The 21508-nt window shown below is 34.3% G+C and overlaps 1 protein-coding gene across 3 annotated transcripts in view; it reads left to right on the top strand.

Annotated features, from left to right (window-relative positions):
* The window catches only part of KCNIP4 (potassium voltage-gated channel interacting protein 4), a 1054021-nt gene that overhangs the window by 725821 nt on the left and 306692 nt on the right, over positions 1-21508 (top strand). The window contains exon 1 of one of the 3 annotated variants that reach the window (XM_074274535.1): positions 1752-1836. The exons of the other annotated variants lie outside the window; for them this stretch is intronic. The gene's annotated coding sequence lies outside the window, so the exon portion shown is untranslated. Of the gene's footprint in view, positions 1-1751; positions 1837-21508 lie in introns of those variants that run through there. 3 annotated transcript variants of the gene reach the window in all.

The following is a 21508-nucleotide window of genomic DNA, read 5'->3' as shown; positions in this document are numbered from 1 at the left end:
ATGAGACCGGACACCACATTAAAAGGGAAGCACTGAGTAAGTCCCATGGGAAGGCAGCTACCATGTGCTATCTCCCCAGAACCTTCGATTGTTCCAAACATGACATGTGCTCGTTTCCTGAGCATTTTGGTGACCCTCAATCCTCCATATTCTAGCCTATCATTCTTAGTGTCCCTTAAGTATAGAGCTAAAAATTGAACACATTGCCTTAGATGGACTGTGATCAGCCTAGATCTTAGATAGAGAGAGATATGGTCACCTTTACTCAGAGACTACATGTCTGCTAATGCAACCCGGATCACATTAATGGTGACTTACATCATTTGGTTTCTTTAGGGAGTTAGGGAGAACTGAAATATTTTCAAACTGGGTATAAAAGTGGCTCTAAATTAAATTTGATAAATCTAAATAAAGTAGATTTTTAAGCTGGTCAAGCTCCTCATACAATTTCAGAAGTCTACCATATGTAACCTGCACAGCTTGATTGATAGATAACAAGGAAGTATCTTAGGTTAGTTCTTATATCACCATTCCTATAGAACAGCAGTGAGGGGGTGCACTGGAATAGTGTGTCAGGCCTAGAGTCAGGAAGACCTAGCTTTCTGAGCTCAAATCCTCCATCAGACACTATGTGTATGATGCTGGAGAAGTTACTTCATGTTTGGCTTGGTTTCTTCCTCTGTAAAATGAACTAGATTAAAAATTGGCAAACCACTTCAGTACATTCACTAAGAAAATCCCAAATGATGGAGTATTGGACACAACTGAAAAATGTCTGAACAACAAAATAATATAATATCAAATATAATAATATATATAATTATATAATATATAATAAAAATATAATATCAACTATAGTAAACATTCAAAATTAGTATTTTTACAATAATATCTAATAAGGAGATTCTACATAATTCATACATCATTATTTTGATTCAGATCTATAAATTTATTGCTTTAGAGATCTGCCATTGTGGGAACTCCATTCCTCAATGTAAATTTAAGTCTTGGAGAATTATCTAGGGCCCTAAGGGATCAGCTGACTTATGTTGATAGCTAATGACTAGGGTGGGACTGTCCCCAAGTTTTCCTGGTTCTTGGATTGCTTCTCATTCATTTCATTCTTCTGAAACAGGTTTAAGTTGAGATGAGGATGGAAGGAAAGACATAAAATGAGAGATAAAGTTTACATTTTGAAATCCATACAAATGAGAGTTATGATATTATGTCTATTTCCATCCATAGAGATACAAGGTATCCACATAAGAACCTCATTTGGAGACATTATAAGAACGTATCTTATAAGTGGTCATAATCCAACATGAACCAAAATATATTCTATGCTCTTCTCTTTCCAAGTAACCACATCACTAAACCAGCTGACAGTTCATGCATCTGCAAAACAGTAGACAATGTATAAATATTTCAAAGGGGTAACTAGTTGTCACCCTCAGGTTTAAAATGGCTCTCTTACTCCTTTGGGGGTTTCCCATGATACCTTTGGTCCATGGGAACCTCAAACTTCACAGGAAGTGATCTAACACATAAAACATTGGGTTCAAAAGATGAGGGCTTGATACTGTGAAAGGTAGTGTCCTTTATAATTTGGTAACATCAGCAAAGCAATGTCAATTATTTTGTGCTCCTTTTATGCCCTAGAATACATCGGAATCTTTGCTTCTGAAGCAGTCCTTCACTGGGAATACCTTTCTTCTATCTGGCAGGTTCACTTTCTCCTTTCTCTTCAAGGAGCAACTTGGTAGGAAGATCATTAGTTTTGTAGTTGGACAATCTAGGTCTGAATTCTAGTCCTGCCGCTTAGCTGTGTGATCTTGGGTAAGTAATCAATTGTCTTCATTTGAAAATAAAGATGACTTCTGAGGTTTTTACATCTAGGAAAGATCAGCTTAAATGTTTCTTGCAGTATGAATGAAGTCTTCTCCAAACCCTGTGTCAAATGATCTTTCAAAAGCTCATCTCAAAGCTCTTCCTCTTCCTCTTTTGCACTCTATGTCAAACTATTTATATTGTGTTCTTCTGTATATCAAAACTCCTACTAGGCCTATCTGAAATGTGAATTTTCTCCTCCATCTTTGACAATCTGTTAACTGACTTTTATTGGAATATCAGTTGATAGCAATCAATTACAAAATATTATAGAGGATATCTATCTTTAAAATTATCTACTCCAGTGACATTTTCATAGATAAGAAAACTGAGACACAGAAAAGTAAAAAGCTTTGCTCAAGTTATATAGCTAGTTAGTGTCAGAGCTAATATTGTGCTCAGCCACTTTGAACAGTCCTTTATTATACAAACCAATTCCCAAGCCAATCCACTTTATTAAATATATTTATAATATATATTATTATAATTATTATAACATTATATATTATTATACTGTTATTAAATGTTAATAAATAAATATTTAATATATTTAAATTCAAGCATTTGTAATGATGATTATGTTGTTGTTGTTGATGATGATGATGATGATGATGATAATGATAAAGTGAGCACTAAGAACTATAAAGCGTAGTCTGAGGTAAATTGCATAAATATTATTACATCCATATTATAGATGAATAATCTAATACTGGTATATTAAATGAGTGCTGTATAGACCAGATTCATAGTACCATATCTTCAGATTTAAAAAAAAAACATGTTTGATTAATATTATGATCATAGATTTGGAACTGAAGAGATCTTAGAGGTTTTCTACTTTTCATAGAGATAGGGGGAAAGTTTTTTATACATATATATATATATATATATATATATATATATATATATAAATTAAGATTCAATGTCAGTAGTCCAATGGTAAGAAAAACAATATATTCCATATATCCAGTCCTAGGGATTGGAAATCAAAGTTTTTTATTCTAAACCCAGAACCCTTTCCATTTTGCATTATCCTATCCTTAACCTTATCATTTAGGGACCCTGAAGCATATTTTGTGTACTTCCTTAATCTAAAATTTTGGGGAGTGATAAATAAAATAGATGTTCTCTAAAATTAGGTTAGAGCAGTTAAGGTTCATGTCTATGGCCTTGAAGAAAATTGAAAGTTGGTGATAATTAAACCAGTGTTAAGGTAAGTAATGTTTTAACACATCATGTCTGCTTCAACACCAATTAAATTATCTCTGCATTTGATACTGGTCTGGCTCCTATAAGTTCAAATTATATAACAGTGCTTTAATAGCAAACTTGAAGGACCCTGCCTTTTGTATTTTCCATGTCTACATGATTGATTGAGGTAAGAAAAATTCACCAGAAGATTGAGGCTACATTTTGATGTCTCCAACATCTGTGCTTGTTTTCTCTAAAACTCCTTGGTGACCTACTGTTTGCCAGACTTAATGGCCTTTTTTTTTGGTACTTGTGCTTCCTGATCTCTGCAATATCCATCATTGCTGACCTCCTTTCTGACTGAACCTTCTCCATCTCTTACTTTGGAGCTAGGTTCCGTTTTCTTTACTATATTTTCTTGGTGATCTCATTATCTCTATTGGGTTCCATTTTTATGCAGATGATTCTAAAAATTCACATAATCACTCACTTGGGTTAGAGTCCCATGGGACCAAATGTCTACTGGATATTTCCAAATGGAATTTCATAGGGATGTTTAAAATGGAATTCATTATCTTTTTATCCTAATTACACTCCTCATTTGAACTTCCCTATTGCTATTAAGGGCACCATCATTTTTCCAGGTACCCAAATTGACAATTCAGTATCATCCTCAACTCTTTAGTCTCATTTACCCCATATCTGGCCAGTGGTCAAATCTCGTCGTTTCTTTGTCCCGTGTATCGCTCTTGCCTCATAGTTCACATCTTAATCTCCTCTTTTCTAGACTATTGAAAGAGCCTCACGCATGCCCTCTGCTGCCATCTCCAAGGTTACTTCCCATCTCGTCTTTGAGTGTGTTTGTGTGTGTGTGTGTGTGTGTGTGTGTGTGTGTGTGTGTGTATGCATAATGTGTGTCTTATAGAGACAGAGAGAAAAACAGTGACAAAGATAAAGAGAAATACACAGAGAGACAGTTCCTAGCTTTTTATGTCTACATTGACTCCCCAATTTGAATATAAATTTCCTAAGGATAGGGATTATTTTTTTCTTTATGTTACTAGCACTGAAAATAGCCTTAGCACACACTAATCACTTAATAAATGCTTAATAATTGAGAGTTAGAAAGTAAAGGCAGTGAATCTTACTGAGAACTGAATTGTCGAGGAGAAAGAATTGTCCCACTAAATATTAAGAGTACTCTATGAAAATAGCTTATATTTATATAACAGTTTAAATATTTCTTGATATTGCCCTTGAAGCAAACCTGTGAGACAGGGAATGCACATTTTATCAAGAATATTTTACATATTAGATATTTTTGATTTAGTAAAAGGAGATGATGTAAGCATGCTAGGAAGCAGCAGAGCAGCAGAGTCCAAACCTGAACTCATATTCTCTAACATCTTTTCTCTTTTCTTTTTCTTTTTCCTTTCTTCTTATCCCTGATCCTGCCTTTCCTCCCATTGGGGTGAATTATTTTATTAAAAATAAGCCGATTTTTAGAAAATCAATTATTAATAGAATTGGGAAGGGTTGTTTTGTTCTGAAATGTCAGCTATTTTGAAACAAACCCAGACTGAGAAATATCTTGAGGGGGGTAGGTGCAGATGATTCATTAAATGTTTTGAGCTCCTTTATCTTGGTAGAAGAGAGTACACTTGTGTAGCTGTGTATGTGGGGGGGTTCCCTCTGAATTTCTTTGTCTTTTAGTCCCCCAGATATTTTTGATGTTGTTTCCACTTTGCCTCAGGCTCGTTTCATACAAATGATCTTTAAGCCCCATGCCTATTAAATTCAGCATTTGAAGGTCAGTGTTAAACAAAATCAAGCTTATAGTTCTGATAATAAAATTACCTGATTATATAAAGCAAATGTGAGTGGAGCTGAATGGAAAATTCATTTAAAAAAACATATATATATATATATATATATAACCTCCATTTGATTCTCTCAAATACCAATCAAAGAATTTGATGAAATTTTGTCCCCAGTACACAAAAACAATTTTGTATTGTTTCTTAATAAATATCATATATGTAAAAGAAATCTAAAAGTACCAGGAAATGCCAAGAGAAGTAAAAAAGCTGACAATTATAGAGCACTCTGGGGTTGACTCAGGCTTAAATATCATTGATTCCTTATAATAACTTACAAATATATATTCTACATAACAAATAAATGTATGTGTGTTAATTATCAATCATATTTTATAAAATTTATTTGTGTGTGAATTTATCAAACATATTCCATAAAATTTATTACAAAATATATTTGTAGATTCTATCACATATGGTTATTATTCCTCATTTACAGATGAGAAGAAAAAAAAAAGATTGGCAAAACATTAGGTGACATACCATGAACACACAGCTAATAAGTATTACAGTCAGATTTAGAACCAGGACTAAGCTACCTGCAGATTTAACATTTTGCCCTTCCAGCCCACTCACCAATAAAGTGGATGGCAGCAGTTTGCTGAAGGCCAAAGGATCTTAACCTGTGCTCCACAAACTCTCAGTGTCCATGGAAAAACTCTAAGAAAGACCTTGAAGCTCAATGGGGGAAAAGAAACCTCTTCATTTCAATATAGTTTCCTTTCTAAATCCTATGCATTTTGTTTATTTAAAAACCTTATTCTGAGACAGGGCTATAGCTTCCCCAAGCTGCCGAAGAGGTTTATTATACATTGAAAAAAGTTACAGTTTTCTATAATAAGGGATGGAATATTCCATGTGTTATAAGCTGACTGAATTCAAAGCCTGAATTTTATTTTCTGCTTGCACTGTTTTATGATGGACTTATTCTCCCTCTTTGGACCCTAGTTTCCTTAGCATCAAAACAACTTGTTTAGGTGGAGTGTTCTTTTACATTCTCTTCCAAATCTTAATCTGGAAGGAGAAATGGGAAAATAATTGTAGACATGGTGTCCACAAAGTGTGTTTGCCAAAGCTTTATTTTCTATACAAGTTTGGAGATAATTTGCAGCTGTCAGAATGTTCTTGGTAAAAGTAATCCATCAAAAGCAAACATAAAAACTCATGTTCTCTCAATGCAGGACAAAAGGACAAACGATACCCTTGGTTTTGGTGCTATAAAATGAGCCTGGAATAGCTTGGCTAACACACGCATATATATATATATATATATATATATATATATATATATATATATATATATATATATATATACGTGCATATATATACATACATATATTTGTGTGTATATGTATTATATAGTATAAAGGTTATATGTAATATATTTTGTAATAAATTTTATAGAATTTGTTTGATAAATTCACACACAAATTTTATAAAATAATACATATACATCTATATACACACATATACATCTATTTGTTATGTAGAATATATATTTGTAAACCTACATTAATGTATATGTATGTAGTGCCCAGTTTTCTCTCTGGAGATGGAGATTATTTTTCGTCATGGAACCTTGGAATGGTCCTGAATCATTGTCTTGACCAAAGTGTGTAGTGTTTATGTAAATATATATGTGTGTGTGTGTGTGTTTGTGTGTGTGCCATCTGTGTATATTATTGTTTAGTCCCATCATGCCCAATTCTTTGTGACTCCATGGTCATTAGACAACAGTGTTTTGGTCATTTCATCCTCCAATGCATTTCGACAAACAGAGATTAAGGGACTAACCCAGAGGCACACAGCTAGTAATGTCAGACAAATTGGAACTCTGGTTTTCTTGAATCCAGGCCAGAGTCACCCAGCTGCCAAATGTGTGCTTAAGTACACACACACACACACACACACACACACACACACACACACACACACACATTTGTAAAAAGGGGAAGGCCATCTAGCTGTCAGAACATGGGTTCTAGGCTGGTTCTGATTCTGACTATAGACTCCAGAACAGCACAATATGGCGAAAGAGCTCTGAGTAGATTTACTGTTAGAAGACTTCATTGAAGAGTCCAAATCCTTGCTGGCTCACTTAGTTTAAGCAAGTTGTTTGTTTGTTTTTTTCCTCTCTGGATCTCAGTTTCCTCATCTATAAAATTAAGGAATTGAACTAGATGATCTCCAAGGCCCCCTCCAGCTCTAAAATCTATTAACAGTCTGCATATTTTCTCAGCTGTAAAATGCATCAATCAGTTGCTCTCCAAGGTCCCTCCTAGTTCTTGGTTTTTCCTTTCTCTTTGACACCCCTGTGTCTATCTTTTCCTTGGTAATTAATTTTGTGAATACAATTGAATGCATTACAACTTCTCTCTCTCTCTCTGTCTCTTCCTCTTTGTCTCTCCTCCTCTCTCTCCCTTTCTCTGTGTGTATATCTCTTCTTCTCCCTCTCTCCCTTTCTCCTTCTCTCTCCTTCTCTCTCTCTCTCTCTCCCTTCTTCTACCTGCCCTCTCTCTCCTTTTCTTCTCCTTCTCCCCTTCTCCTTCTCTCTCTCTTTCCCTCTTCTTTTTCTTCTTTCTGTCTCTCCTCTTACCCTTTCTCTGTGAGTCTCTCTGCCTTTGCTTTTCCCTCTCCCTTCCTCCCTCTCTCTCTTGTTCTTTCCCTCTCTCTCTCTCCTTCTCTTTCCCTCTCTCCCTTCTTCCCTCCCTACTTTCCACCCCCCCTCTCTCTGTCTCTCAGTGTATATTTGTGTGAAATGACATAAGCTCTTTATGTTTACAACTTCAACTTCACAGCTAAAATCTGTGCTGCTGAACTTAACACTGAAAGCACCCATTAAAAATGTCAATGACTGAGCTCTAATTTCTTCCTAAATTTGTCTCTAAAGGTTTTAATATTTGCAGATAATATGACAGGAGAATACACTATGAGTTCTTAAGAGAAAAACAAAAGAAAAATAATCGGAGTTGTTTAATCCAGAAAAGAGAGTGTTGTGAAATGGAGGATTTGACTGTTTTCAAGCATATAAACCTGGAGGTCTTAACCTTTTATGTGTTATGGATACTTTTTTCAGCCCAGTAATACCTTTGGGTCCCTTCTGGGAATATTTTTAATAATGTAAAGAAATGATAAATTTCAGTTAAAAGCTAGTGAGATTAAAAATGTTATTTTTTCCTCATACAAATTCACAGAACCACAAAAATCTATCTTTGAGTCATTAGGTTAAAAAGCTGTGGTATAAAGGGTTCTTATAAATGAAATTCCACATAGTTGCTCTCTCTGTCTTCTATAGGAATGTGTTTAAGTTAAAGCTGGAGAACTTTTTCTGGATTTCAGAAAGAATTTGACCTTTAAATTTAGAGACATTGGAATTTGTTTTGTAAAACACCATCTCAAATTGGTCTGATTAGGATGGAAGCTGATTGAGAACAAGAGACATTTCTACTTTATCTTTATATTTGCTTGGGTGCCTACCTTGTACTTCTTTAGTAATTTGAGAATCCGTGGCATCATTGGTGGACCCTCTAGTAAAATAGACAATTATTCTAGGATTTAGTTATTGTTCATCATTCATTTGGAAGAGGACTGATGACATGGGGGGGTGATGTCTTGACTTGTTCATGAGCTGACTTTAAATGAGGCAGATTGGGACAATGTCATCAGCCTCACTTTCTCTTCCAGAGTTCAAAATCCAGAGACATTTTGACACAAGTCAAGGTGATTGCCAATGGGTTAAGATGCAGTAATGACCTTGATACCTTCAGTGTCTGACTAAGCTCCAAGTGCTCCATAATGCTTGCTTTTTAGGTGCTGGAAAAAATGTTCTCATCTTCCCATTCCACCAGGGAAAGTCTTCACACGCTTGGCGTAGTGTCCCTTTAATTTGCCAATAGCTTTGAGACCTGTTGATTTCCCTCAACTTGATTTAGTGAGTCTGTGTAAACAGATTCCTAGGGCATATCCTCTGTACATGTTATAGCTTAAAGCCAGAGGGCAATTGGGTGAGTATGGACATCAAAAATGGGTTGAGCAGTCTGTTATGGGACTTAGTAAGCTCTTTCAGCAGAGGTACTAGTCCTTTAAGAACACTCCTAGTAGGTATAGCAGCAGAAAATGTAAAGAGAAATGCTATACTCATTTCATTACTTAAAAGTATGAAAATATATCTTCCATTGGCTTTTCTCAATGGGGTAGAATTTAAATCAGTTATTTTTTAGATATGTGATTTTATATATTAATGAGCTAGTATAGCTACAGTCTGCTTACTCCACTCCTTTTTCTAGAGTATCTGCCTATAATATCTGTATTTTTTCTGAAGTATTTTTTTCTATTTCATTTGTCTGTAATTCTACAAGCACTTTTAAGTAATGAAATGAGTATTGCATTTCTCTTTAATTTTCTGCTGCTATACCCACATAGAATTGGAAGTAAATTCTAAATGTGAGAAGTTACCATGAAGAAAAAAAACTCTGAATGTTAATCTCTGGAGGTGACATTTTTAATGTGTCATCATCAAGAAATGGACTTACTAGCTTTAATTTTCCTCATAATGTTTTTAAGTAAAGTTTCTAATGGCGAGCATCCAGAACATCTATGGACAGCAATTTGATTCCTCAACTCCCCATCTAATCTACCCTCATCTTTGATCCTGTCAGCTACTCCACATCCAATATCTATCATCAAGGGATGATTCAACATTAGTGGTATAACGTAGAAAAAGTTGAAGGAAAGTGTTACCACTTTGGAGAGCTGGCAAATATCTATGGTTCTTTCAAATTCAAGTAAAGGTTTTCTTATGATCTCTTGGAAATGGATATCCTGACAATCTCAACTCTGGACATTTATCTGAATAGTATGAGAAATCTTGAGAGGAAGACTTGTCCCCATTTCAATTTGTCATTGTAGTAACCTGCCAGTCGTACAAAATATACATCATATAAGTGTGTGTGTGTGTGTGTGTGTGTGTGTGTGTGTATGAAATGTCTGTGTGTGTATCTATTTACATATCTAGAGTAACATAATGTTGATTCATACATTAGTGACCTGGAAAAATTTAATGATTTTTTTCCAAAGAACTGACTGAAAAAGTTTTATATGTTTGTCAGAATGATATTTGCCATAAGACAGAGTGAAAAGAATATTGTTCAGAAATCAGGAGACCTGACTTAGAGCCTTACTCTCACTGTCAACTTGAGGAAATTTCTTTCATCTCAGTGTCTGTTTCCTCATTTATACAGAGAAATGAAATCAGTAAATGAGATATTACTAGAGGAACCTTTAATGTCCCTGTATGCTTTGCAGTTCAGTGATTCTGTGCCACTTGAATGTTTATATTATGTTCATATCAAGGACAAGAATTGTATTTTGGCTTTCATTGTATCCTCAGCACTTAGCACAATGCCTGGCACATGGTAAGCATTTAATAAATATCTGTTGACTTACTGACTGACTTTATTATCCAGTAATCCATAGAACATTTGTTTGACTCAAAGCTTAATCCCCAGGGGCCAAAATGTGACAATCTATTGCCAAGGGACTTGGACTTGAAGTTGGAAAAAAAGTGGTCGGAGCTCTATCCCTGCCACTTCCTTTTTGATCTTGGGAACTCTATTTTTCCTTTTCTTAGTCTTAGTTCATTCCATAAAGTGAGAACATTTGAATGGGTGTCCCTATGATCATAACCTGCCCTACCATTCTTTTGGGCATCAATGATTTCATTAAGGAAATAGATCTATTATTTGTAATGAGATAATAAGTTGGGCTAGATTTATTAATTGCTAATCATTAAGTAAGAACAAGAATAATGTCTATTACTCTATTTGTGTATATAGTATATTTTATGTATGTATTGTGTAGTATAACTTTATAATGTATACATACTACTATATTATTTTTATAAACTATTTAACATATACCAAATAATATATATTGAATATAAAATATTATATTAAGCATAATATGACTTTTAAATACATACTATACACACACACAAATTGTTAGAGAGGGCTTTAAAAAGGTTCTTTAAAGCTTTAAGATTTCCTAAAGTATACTGGTCAACCAACCAAAACAGTCATACATTATCAGATAAAACAGATGTGTAATAATGACTCAGGCCAGTCAATTAGTCAATAAACATGTATTTGTTGCCTATTTTATGCTAGTCTTAAAGTATCGAAATCCAATCAGTATTTTTTAATATAGTGGTTGTTTAATGACCATGAATGCTTCTATTGCAACCTTGCCTCTGGGAAAATAAATGTTCCTAAAGAGATCACATTCTAACAAAGAAAGAAGATTAATCTTTAAATGAGCTGGAGCCATTTTTAGCTTCTTCTTTTGCTTTTCCCAATAGACTTTTTTTTTGAAAAGGACAAAGAATCTATGTCATGACAGAAAATTGGGGGATTAGCTGAAGAGTTATCATCTTCTATTTTCAAATCTTTAATGGGATGACACCTTCACAGATGCTTCTTTTACAAATCTTCCTATAAGTCTGCTTTAATTTTTACAAGACATTGCTCTGGGAGAAATGAAAGCAACAGCACAAGTTTTAATCCCAACCCACCCCCAACTCCAGAAAAAAGTGATTGTTGCAAAGGATATCCCCTTTAAACCTCACCCCCAGAAATATCCCTTCATATCTTTAGCAGTTGCTTGCTTTCACAAGTTCTCAACCCCTGCAGAGACTTCTTTGTTAAATGGCTTGGTTTTATGATTTGTGGGATCCTGGAAAGTCATCTAGTCAAGAGCCTTCTAAACAAATAAGGCCTCAGATTAGTCTTTGTGTTCCTCTTGTTCCTTGGATTTAGCTTTCCCGGATCTAGATGCAGCTCTGGGTTACTAAACCTTACAAATTGTTGGGTTGTCACTGTGGAGCTATGAATAATAACACTTAATTAACATAGGCACACAGCTCTAACACCTTTTACTAATTAATTTACCCCAACTTTAATTGCATTTACCTCCCAGTTTCTAACTCCCAACTAAAGCTGCTAATTACTTAGTGCTAATTCTAACTTCTGAGGTCTTCTCAAAGGGAGAAAATGAAGATCACTTACATGTAGGAAGAACAAAAAGAAGCACCCACCTTTTCTCCTTAAAAATTTAGGATAGTGAAAAAGATCAAATCAATTTCCATAAAACATTTAACCTTCCTTAGAATAATATTTTGCCTAATGCTTGAGTTCACCCTTTAGGGGTTTTATTTTTCCTAGGCTTCCTAGGAAACAAGGGAAGAACAGATCTCATAATGGACTGTGAAGAACCACTGGCCTGGTCTTAAGGATAAGAACCTAGAGCTCCAGGAGTCACCCACAAACTCACGGGGGAAGATGGGTGAAGAGTCATTGAGGATAACAGGCTAAGGGAAGTAGAAAACATAAAACAAAGATATGGGCCTGGGGGTCCAATTTGTATAACTAAAATCAGTTTGATGCACTCCATAACAAACCCAACATGGTTTCTGTTCTTATGAAAAAGTATTATTAGAATAAGAAAGCCATTTACAGACTCACTTCATTAACTCACTCTGAGAAGAAGCATTAATAACTCAGAGCAACTAAATTGGCTCTTTGGCAAATCCTATATTCAGAGATAATCAATTTCAGTGAAATTGGTTTAGTTAATCCCTTCTGAGAAGTTAATTAATTTTTTTAAAACAAATAAACTGACCTTGTCTGCATAGCCTTCCAGGTAAAGGAAAGAAAATGATAAATGTAAGCAGTTTTAAGCAGGGAGTTATCCTTTCTACTACAGATCAGAAATAATCAGTGAATATCTTAGTTAATGAATAAGATTAATGACTAAACAGAGAACCTGGCTCAGACCAGTCAGTAGAAATTACAGGGAGTACTCTGACTTTGGGGATTCTAGAAGAAGGAACTGTCAAGTATTCTATCTAACTGAAAATGGTTCTCTCGGGAGCTTTTCTTTTTTTAATTATATTTATTTTTCCAAATTATATTTTTTAATTTTTTACATTTTATAATGTGGGTTCCATATTCTTTCCAGCTATCTTTTCCCTCCCACAACCACTGAGAAAGGAATCAATATGATAGTGATTAAACATGTGAGGTCATGCAAAACTTTTGCATATCAGCCATATTGCTAGAAAAATAAAGTTAAAAGAAAGTCTGCTTCAATCGGTGCCCAGTTTTCTCTCTGGAGATGGAGATTATTTTTCGTCATGGAACCTTGGAATGGTCTTGAATCATTGTCTTGACCAAAGTAACTAAGTTTTTCACAGTTGATAATCCTTATAAGCTTAGTTGTCGGGTCTACAATGTTCTCCTGGTTCTGCTCACTTCATATAATATCAATTCGTGTAAAATTATCCAGTTTTCTAAAACCTCCTGCTCATCATTGCTAAAAACTCAATAGTATTTCATTACAATCATATGCCACAGCTTGTTTAGCCATTACCCATTGGATAGATCTCTTCAGTTTCCAATACTTTACCACCACAAAAAGAGTAGTTATAAATATGTTTGTGCATATAGATCCTTTACTCTTTTATTTACTCTCTTTGGGATACAGACCATTTAGTGCTATTGGTATTTTTCCATTTAGCAAATTCTGGGGTTTTTTCCTTAAATTTTCAAGACACTTACAAAGGCATTAATTGGGATTTTTCATGATTTTCTTCCTTTGCTCTGTCTCTATATAATTTTTCATCTACCACTCTTATTTGAATTCTTGCTGAACTTGTGTTTAATTTGCATTTTTCTTTGAGGTTTTGTTTAAAGCTATTTTCACATCATTGTCCTTTTCTGAATTTGTCTTGACCTTCCTTATCACTATGGTAGCTCTTTATGATCATTTTCTTTTTTTAGTTTTTTCTTCCTGCCTATTTCTTGACGTTGAGCTTTATGATCTCAAAGGTTGGACCTTGTTCCTGGGGAAGAAGGACAGCATTGTCCACATTTCAGGCTTTTTTGCACAACTTTTCTTTTAGAATTAACTCTGGGGATCTGGAGCTTTTTAGTACTTCCAAAATAGTGTATTTCTGGGAGAGGCATGATGACTACTCTCCTGTCCCCAGGATCCCTGGTCTCTTGTAACTTCAAGGACTCCCTTCTGACCTGGAATTGTGACACAGAAGTGGATATAGGCAATGGAGCTGCCAATAGTGTGTGGTCCTATGTCTAGTACTCACATGGAAATCTCCTGTAATCCCTTCTGACAATAGTCCCATACCCTCTGGGTCACTGCTACTCTCATTACAACTAGTATTGCTTCCATATGGGTTCCAATCCAGCCTGTATCCCAGTACCCTAGAATCTCATTTCACTCTCCAAATTTGTCTCATTCTGATTTTTCATTGGCTTTACCACCAGATTTCAATTTGAGGCACTATTTTAAAATTGTTTGAGGGGGATTTGGGGAGAACTCAGCTGTAGTGCTTCTTCTACTTTGCCATCTTAGCTTTACCCCTAGATATTTGAGATAAAGGTTTGTATCCAGGCCAATAGAGAACTTTAAATAGTATGAACAGTTATGACATGGGGAAAACTTTATTGTTGCAATAGATGATCTCTAGAATCCCTCCTTCCTCTAAATATTAGTGATTCTAAAAACAAAAAGCCATTTATTGCTGTTGTGCCAAATTTTTAAAAATAGAATCTTAATTTATTAAGGAAAAATGGTAATTCCAGAGTCTCAGCTTGGACAATTTGTCCCTTCCTCTCTCCCCTAGACACAGCTAGATATGGCAAAACAGGGTTAAGATTAGGGTAATGTTGTTTGAAAAAAAGTTTGCCACCATAAGGCAGTATGAAATTGCCAGGCATCTGGGAGATTAGGAATAATAAAAGGGATAAAAAATAGTGAAGGAAAATCAAGGGAAAGAAAAATTGAGTCGTAGAGGCAGAAAATCTATTTCATAAGATTGCTATGCTCATCCTTGGTATATTCTCTCACAATATCTGAAATCATGTTTTCCTGTCGATATATTAGTATAGCACCTCAGTTTCAGCCAGTGGGCTTTTAACTCCCCTAATTGACTGTTAAACAGAAATGTGGGAGGTACACTTAATAGCGAAAATCCATGAGGATTTTTACAGGAAGCCCAATGTTTATTTCTTTTGCCAAAGCTCTGAAATAAATTTGTTCTTCCCAGCGAAATTTAATATTGATTGGGAAGTAATTTTATTCACTTGATGGTGCTGGCCCAGAGTATGTTTATTAAGACTTGCTTTTTTCTTTGGTCCCCATTTGTTCCCAAAGGCTAGAATTTGCTGTAGAGTTATCGATCTGCCTTTTAGCACAGAACAGCAATGTTCAGGTTAGAGTTCTAAACCATTGAAGTTGAGTTATAGGATCAACTTTTTTATTATTATTTATAGCTGAATCAGCTAAAGTTAGAAAATGGAAACAATTTACTCCTCATCTTGCTTATTACTCTGTACCTTGGATTATGATATCCCTCATCACTTGTCAGGGAGCCAAATTAGATTTCATTCTCCCCCCAGGATTCTCTAGTACTTTTTAAGGGAATTGGGTATCAAGGCTTTCTATTATTGGCACTAGCTTTCACCAATGGTATTCCCTCGATTAGTTCTGAGTCTTATGAAGAATAATTCTCTGCCTCTAATATGACTATAGTATGTGTGAAATCCAGAACATATGCTACTCTTGGAATTCAAATCTCTTACCAGCTCCTCTGACCTACTTAGTTTTACCCTGGCCAATACAAATTTTAATTCTGGGGTTTGATTCCAGTTGGCTGGATTTTCTTTATCTGGATAGCAAATCAGCTATGTGAAAGTATTTTTAATTCACTTTAATTTTTAAGTACTGGTTCATAAATGGTTTATCATGTTCTCCAGTGCTTTTGCTGATTTGTTGGGGTTTTTTTCCTTTCTGAAATAAGAAGTGCTTTGATATCATATATTTAATGTTAAACACATTGAAATCCCATCTCTTATGAATATGCAAATTATTCCTAGAATAATTTCTCTCACCAACAAACAGGCTGAAAGTTGGTTAATTATTTTTCTTGCTTTTAAAGCATTCCTTTGGGGTCAAGCATCTTTCCCCAAAAGAGAAAGCAAACATGGATATTAGACTCCATTAGCTTATGTTATATCCCACGGATCACAAACTCTATTACTTGTTTGTCTTTCCCCTACCAAGTAAGTATAGTGAATTCCCCTCCTAATAGACCCATATTTTCTCTCAAGTTACATTTGGGTCTCAGAAGAAAAACAAGGAAATAAGGGTAGGAGAGAGGATAGAGAACAGATTTAGTGAGGGTACAGTAGATCTATACATAATTTAGGTTAGTATATCCAAGATTTTCATTCACTTGTTTATCTCAGATGAATTGAGGAAGGTGGCTATGAGAATTCTAACATGGTGTGTATGTTTTTGTTTGTGTGTGTGTGTGTGTGTGTGTGTTATTCTGTTGAAAGAGAAAAAAAATCTATATGTCATAGTGTTTCTTGAGAATTCTATATGGAGTTAGAATTCAGCCATTCATAGTTCATTTGAGTCTTCTATGATTCATTGTTAAATAGTGATAAATCTATTTTAAACCATCCTTCGATTCAACAAGCATTTATCAAGGTTAGAATGTCCTCTAGCCATTGAAAAATATACAAAGTTTGGGAAAGATGTGTTGGACCTCATGGATCCAACATGGATCCTAGGGAAGAAGATCAATTTGAAGAGACAAAAACTTGGGTTCAAATCATGGTTTTGATATTTATTAGACGTATAACTAAGAATAAGTTATAAGGCAGGGAATATGGCACGAAGGAAGACCTTGGCTATGGAGCAAGAGGGCTTGGATTTAAATCTCGTCTCAGATATATCATTCCTTTAGCCTCAGTTTCCTCATCTGTAAAATAAGTGGGTTGAACCAGATGTTCTTTATAGTCCTATCCAGCTCTGGAACAATGATTCTATGAGAAGTTAGTTTAAAAAAAAAAAAGATAAAAAATAAAATCATAAGATGGGTTGTGAAGCCTTAATCAGATAATGTATATAGAGTATTACATAAAACATCAAAGTGTAACATAAAACATCAGCTATTATTATAAAGACACAAATATTGGTGACTATAGTATCCACTCTTTCATCCTTCATTGGAGAGAGGGAAGTTCTACCTGAAGTTTTAAGAATAATGCTCTCTCTAGCATGGTGATCATCGGGGGTCTAAGATAATTGAACTGAGCTTTAAAGGATAGGTAGATGTTCTGTAGGCAAAGAGAAAGAGGGATAATTCAACAAGAGTGGAATGAAGTTGTCAAAGGAAGGAGTGTAAAAGGAGCAATGAAAACCAAAGCCCAAGCCTTAGAGATTCCACCATATTTAAGAACTGGAGGAAAGATAAGGAGTCTATGGAGAGAGAAAGGGCCTTTAGAAAAAGAAAGGAGTAAACCAAGATATAGCTGAGTCTCAGAAATCAAGGGAGAAGAGACTATATGGTAAGAAGAGGCAATCTTAAAAGGTCTTTAGAGAAAATATCATTGAACTTTACAATGCAGTGGTCAATAATTATTTTTGAGAGAACTGTTTCAGTAGAGTGGTGGGAATAGAAGTCAGAGTTCTGGGGACTGAAAAGAATATGGATAATGAAGACAGGGAGGTAGCAGGTGCAAACAATTTTTTTCCAATTTTCAATTCCAATTTTCTAATTCCAGGTACATTCTCTGATTTTTCTATGATTTAGGCTCAGAGGAGGAATAGAAGTTGCCAATTATAACAAAAATTTTTGCCATTATTATAATTTGAACATTGATAATGAATATCCAGTTGCATATACTATAGAAAGACTTCTTTGAAAATTTATGATGGGGAACAGGGTTGATGGAAGAGAGGGAGAAATCAAACCTCTAAACAATAGTGTGTTAGTTATTTAGCTTTCAGTAGAAGTTGGATATATTTCTGCTTTCTCTCCTCTTTCCTTAATGTCAGTTTGGCAATTTAGCACATAATTATGGAAAAGAAAATTGGCAGTTAGGCTCTCCCCTTCTTGTATTGGGCTAATCTCCCATGAAGAGATTGAGAAAAACTTTTTCCTATTCCATTCTGTCTCTAAAGATATTGTAAGGATGTATCATTTTAAAAGTTTGGCTAAGAGTTGACCCAACACAAAATCATGAAGAGAGACTTTTCTTGGTTTACCCAGAGAGAAACAAGATTATCCCTGCCCTCAGAGAACTTACATTCTAATTGAGAAGATTACAAGAACAAACACTGTATCAGTTGTTCAAATATCTACCTAGCTAAGTTCTGACAATCTTATTACCAGTTTGACTTCAGAGTAATACTTTTTCCAGCCCTCAAAATTTCAAATAGTCTACTAAGTTGTGTAAGGGTTAATGACACATATTTTTGGAGGGAGGCGTTGGACCAATAAAGGCACAGATATGAAAATGATAGAGACAATAATGGAAAGAGTTAGAGAAGAAACAAGTTCTTTCTGATCTTAGTTCTGACACTTACTAGCTATGTAAGCATCAGACAAGTTGATTAATTTCTCTAAGATTAGGTTTTCTCCCTGTGGAATGGGAATAATACTATCAGCAGTACTTCCTTCATGAAGTTGTTGTAAGAGATAAAAAGAAAGATATTATATATATATATATATATATATATATATATATATATATATATATATATATATATATATATATATATATATATATTATGTATATATATACATATATATGTAATATGATATATATAATATATATAATCTTATATCTATTAAGTATTTTATGTCTTTGAAATGCTAAATGTGAGGTAGTCATCAGATTGTTATATTACAAAGTATACATGTAATATGACATATAAAAGCATCTTATACTGCTGAAAATAATGTTTTCACTTGTAAAATATAATCTTTTATTGTTTACAAAGTACTTTCATATGCGGTTTATGATTTGATTGTTATGCTCATTTTATAGATAAACAGAATCTGAGAAGGGTAAAGCAAGGATGGGAAATATAACCCGTTTGCTCATTTAAAGAGAAGAGTCAATATCTCAACTCTTTTTTCATTAGCTAGCTTCTAATGGATGAGTCACAGCAGTTCCTGAAGCTGAAAGTTGTTAGGAATTTCACTTTGGAGGAAAAGCTTTGGTAAATTTACAGCCCTACTGTTCACTACGATAGATAGAAATCTTAATTTTTAAAAATTTTAAATTACATTTAATTTTTTAATTTAAAAGGAAATTTTGGTAAACAAATTAGGTGAATTATTTAAAATACAGGTATAAAATAAAGATCACATTATGGGATATGGATCATAATTGAAGCCCTAATGTCTTTTGGTGTGGATCCATGGCATGGAGATGGTTAAAGCTGAATTCCTAAAGTCTGTCAGGCAACTCAAGCTCAGAGAATTCCTACTAAGCTAGCATAGCAGCAACTGTATGGGCCAAGCAACACCAGCCCTCTTACTGCAAAGAGCTTTACTAGGGCTTCTTGATGAGAACGTTTTTTTTTTAGCTGCAGCAACTCAAAGTATTTAGGAATAAATAAAGGTGCTGTGAGCCACAAAAATGAATTACATGGATGAATTCAGGGATCTGTGAAATATTGAAGAATAAATTCATGAAAATTTTGGATTCATTCTTATAAATAGGCCACAGCACTCAATTGGCTCTATTAAGAATCTAATCTTTTGTTCCCTGGGGTTCTATAGATAATTTAGAAAGATTGAAGAAAACCACTTTATCCCAAGGGAATTCATGTTCACTAAGTTTAGAGGAAGCCATTAGGTATGAAAAAGGCTTAATTTCAATTCTGCTTCTGTGGAATGCTATCTTTGGAGATGATACTTTTTAAATAGTAGAATAAGAGATAATAGAAACCCGTAAACTAAGTTAAAGGGGAGCTTAGAGGACATTTAGCCTCCCATATCATACCTATTTTTGATATCCCTTACAATTTTTCATTCAGACTTTGCTAGAATATCTTTACGCAGGAGGAGCTCAGCTGATGGCACAATGGATAAAGTTCTGAGCCTGGACTTAGAAAGTCCTAAGTACATCTGGTCTCAGACACTTAACAGCTGTGTGACCCTGAAAAAGTCAGTTAATTTCTGTCTGCCTCAGCTTTCTCCACTGAAAAATGGTGATAATTACAGCACCTATCTTGCAGATTCTCTTGTAGGCACCAAATGAGATCATATTAGCAAAGCACTTAGCATAATGCCTGACACTATCTAAATACTTGTTATCTTCCTTCCTCTATCCATTGAATCAGTCAATTCTGCTTTTGGACATTTCTAGTTAGCAATTTTTTCTTACACTGAAACGAATTCTGCCTCCATTTAATTTCCTTTTGCCTGGCCTAGCTCTCAATCCAAGAGTAAGCAAACCAAATTGAATCCATCTTAGACATAACACTTAAAATATCTCTAAATCTTCTCAGTTATTTATTTATTTAAATTTACTTATTTAGTGTTATTTTAATTAATTAAATTTATTTATTATTAATAAAATTATCATTTAAATTATTTGAATAACCATGCCCCCATCTACTTCTCTTCTCTAAGCATCATCAGTACCTTCTATAGCTCTTCATATGGTGGCTTTAATTCTCTCCTTATTCATGAATGTACCATGCTTACAATATCCTTCTTAAAATTCAAAGCCTTCTATCTGTGGGCTAATATGGTTAGGATTCAGTAGGATTTTCAACACCTTTGCTCTGTTTATATTTCATTAATATACACTTATTAAAGATTGCTGTTGATTCTCAAAATTACTGAAAGGCAGACCCTTACCTCTCTCTAAATGGGTGGAGTACCAAAAAAAAACAAAAAAAACAAGGAAATGGTATTAGTGTTCAGAAAGGTGGAATTGACCAAAGGAAAGAACAAATTGCTAAGAAACTCATAGAATGATGAACAGAATAATCTTTTGAACCTTCCCAGAATACTTTATAGCCCATGAGTTTCAAAAGGTAGGCAATATACTGGGGAAAATAAGGAAGCTAGAAAAACAAGGAAAGACAAATTAAATAATATCTGCAGTAACATTCTTACATCCAGAGGGAATTCTTGGAGTTTAAGGGTAATTGAAAGAAACAGGAAATGATCTCTCTGAGGCAAAGTAAGAAATTGTATTTAGAAGCTTTGCTGCCACTAAAGAAAATGGATGATAGGTGAGGGCTTTGGCATTATGTAGCACAAATTAATTTTTGTCCAATTTTTGAACTTGATTTTTTAAGGGAACAGAATTACATAGAAATTCAATTGTAAATTCAGCAATCATTTATAAAGCATTCACAGTGTTCAAGACCTTCTGCTAAGTCCTGAGAAGAGAGACCCTCCCAAAAAAAAATATTATTGAGATGAGTAAAAAATCCTAGCGTTAGAATTTCTGGGTATTTATTTATTATTATTTTATTAATTAATTGTTGACAAATTAAGTTTTATACTTTTATTAATTATGACTAGCAGATAATAAATTGAGGTCAGTGGTTCTCTCAGAAACCAAAGGTGACTCGTGAAGAGTGTCAAATATCTTTGGAAAAGAGGTTGATGGTGATGGATGGAAAGCAATTCTGATTGACTAACAATTAATGAGAAAGTG

This window comes from Sminthopsis crassicaudata, chromosome 6 (genome assembly GCF_048593235.1).
Source record: "Sminthopsis crassicaudata isolate SCR6 chromosome 6, ASM4859323v1, whole genome shotgun sequence".
In the NCBI taxonomy this organism is placed as follows: domain Eukaryota; kingdom Metazoa; phylum Chordata; class Mammalia; order Dasyuromorphia; family Dasyuridae; genus Sminthopsis; species Sminthopsis crassicaudata.
Note: the sequence above shows the minus strand (reverse complement) of the source record. Positions and strands in the feature narration are given on the sequence as shown.